The sequence below is a fragment of the Nylanderia fulva genome, unplaced genomic scaffold, assembly GCF_048542155.1.
Source record: "Nylanderia fulva isolate GAGA-0341 unplaced genomic scaffold, ASM4854215v1 Scaffold669, whole genome shotgun sequence".
Taxonomy (NCBI): domain Eukaryota; kingdom Metazoa; phylum Arthropoda; class Insecta; order Hymenoptera; family Formicidae; genus Nylanderia; species Nylanderia fulva.
In genome coordinates, this window is record NW_028190774.1 from 4,999 (window position 1) to 7,500 (window position 2,502).

At 57.7% G+C, this 2,502-nt stretch overlaps 1 non-coding gene and 1 pseudogene across 1 annotated transcript; both read left to right on the top strand.

Moving 5' to 3' along the window:
• The first annotated feature begins 380 nt into the window (after nucleotides 1-380).
• On the top strand, nucleotides 381-536 carry LOC146720561 (5.8S ribosomal RNA). The gene has a single exon (XR_014926024.1). It is a non-coding gene; the product is annotated as a 5.8S ribosomal RNA (ribosomal RNA).
• A 1,037-nt stretch (nucleotides 537-1,573) lies between these two features.
• Nucleotides 1,574-2,502, top strand: part of LOC146720562 (large subunit ribosomal RNA) — a 4,620-nt pseudogene continuing 3,691 nt past the window's right edge.

Consider the following 2,502-nt stretch of genomic DNA (forward strand, 5'->3'; position numbering starts at 1 on the left):
CCGAGAACACACGGTGTGCGACCGCGAGTGCCGAGCGAGAGGACCCCCATATATTATTATAATATATATATAACACAGAGAAGGGATCGATGATATTTCGACCAATCTGTCAACTGTGTCGGTCCGACGGTTTCTTCAAAGAGCTTCCGCCCCGGCTCTCCCGTTGCGGGAGAGACGCTCCGAACGAGAAACACACAACTCTATCTTTGTGCCGTAGCCTTCCCTGGCGGGAGGCGGCGGTCCGCGCGCGTCCTCGGACGCGCGCGGACAGGCTGATCGAAGAGCCACCACGATTATTCTCTCTCTCTCGTCCGAGAGAAGAGACCACGATGGTTGAACGAGAAGCGCGTTTCTTCGCGAACGCAAAAATTTCGAACGATTACCCTGAACGGTGGATCACTTGGCTCGTGGGTCGATGAAGAACGCAGCTAATTGCGCGTCAACTTGTGAACTGCAGGACACATGAACATCGACATTTCGAACGCACATTGCGGTCCACGGATACAATTCCCGGACCACGCCTGGCTGAAGGGTCGTTTTAGTACCCCTAAACTGCTTGCGTCCGAAAAGCGCGCACGGCCACGACGCGGGCGACCAGAGAATGGCGCGCGCGTCGCCTGTGCCCTGTGCAACGCTTACAATGGGCGTACGAGCGATCGTTGGACGTTCGCCCGAGGTGTCTGTGCCGCGCCGACCGGCCGCGGTGCAAATCCTGGCGTCGTCTGAAATGACACACCGAAATAATAATAATAATGAGGAGGAGAAGCGCACAAGCGTGTAAAACGTTGGCGAACGCGCGCCCAGAGAATGCTGCGCGAATTAAGAGGGGGAGCGTGTTTGTGTATCCAAGTCGTGTGTGTACGCGAGAGCCGAGGAGAAATGGGATGAGAGTAAGAGCGCGCGCGAAGGGAGCAACAAACGGCCAAAAAAAGGGTCAGGAACGGTGAATGGCACCGCTTTCCCTAGAGCGGCGCGTGCGTCGTTGTCTCCCGAAAGTAGGTAGCGCTTGTCTCACCGTCTCTCCTCTCCGTACATCACACAGACTGACCGGACTGCTCTCGCACTCTGTGCCGCGTCTCTCGGTGCGATAGCGCTCGCGCGTCTTATGCCGAGGCGCCCTTGCCCGCACACATAACGGTATTACGGAGAAATATACGGCGCGTCGTCGTCCGGCGGAGAGAGCATTCGTAATCCTTTACCTCTTTACGGAGAAGGGTTTTGAATCGCGAGCCGACCGCGTGTCCGAGTCCACGAAATTTTCGTAAAGCGAAAAAAGGGGACCGGCGCGCCGCGTCGTGTACTCGTCGAATCGATTCCGCCCGAATTTCGTATATAAAAGAGAAGGGAGAGCCGAGAATCTCGAACCCCGCGATATATCGTCTCCATTACCACCAACGAGTGTGTGTGCGGTTAGCGCCCCGGCGATTTGCCTTCTCGCGTATTTCGTGTGCTGCCGCTGCTGCTCTCTCGTTCGACGCTCTCTCTCTCTCCCTCTTATTAATATATATTATAGAGGAGAGACGACGATGAGCGACGCGGAGGAGGCAAACGGCTACGAAAACTCACTATGCGACGACCTCAGAGCAGGCGAGATTACCCGCTGAATTTAAGCATATTATTAAGCGGAGGAAAAGAAACTAACCAGGATTTCCTTAGTAGCGGCGAGCGAACAGGAAAGAGCCCAGCACCGAATCCCGCGGTTCCGCCGCAGGGAAATGTGGTGTTTGGGAGGATCCGCTTATCCCGAGGTGCCGCGTCGCGTCCAAGTCCATCTTGAATGGGGCCACTTACCCGTAGAGGGTGCCAGGCCCGTAGCGACCGGTGCGCGCCTCGGGAGGATCTCTCCTTAGAGTCGGGTTGCTTGAGAGTGCAGCTCTAAGTGGGTGGTAAACTCCATCTAAGGCTAAATACGACCACGAGACCGATAGCGAACAAGTACCGTGAGGGAAAGTTGAAAAGAACTTTGAAGAGAGAGTTCAAGAGTACGTGAAACCGTTCAGGGGTAAACCTAAGAAACCCAAAAGATCGAACGGGGAGATTCATCGTCAGCGGCGCTGGCTTCGCGTCGGTCGGCGATGTCCCGCGGAGTCCTTGCGGCTCGCGCGCGGGCACGCTACCGTGCGCCGATGTCCGGCGCTCGTCGTCGTGCACTTCTCCCCAAGTAGAACGTCGCGACCCGCTGGGTGCCGGTCTACGGCCCGGGTGCGGTGTCTGTCGCGTCGCCGGTAAAACGGCACGCGACAAACCCTCGGTCGCCCGGCCGGCTGCTCGGCGGTACGCGCAAGGTATCAGGCCGCACTATTCACGGTGCGTCGAGACCGTCGCAAGCGCGCGCCACGGTACTCGGAGGTTACGGACTTCGCGCCGTCCCCGGTCCTGGCCCGCTGTTGGTTACAGTACGGTACACCTTCGACAGGCCTGCGAACGTCTCCCGCGGTCTCGCGGGAGACCGATACCGGTCGGCGACGCTACTGCTTTGGGTACTCTTAGGACCCGTCTTGA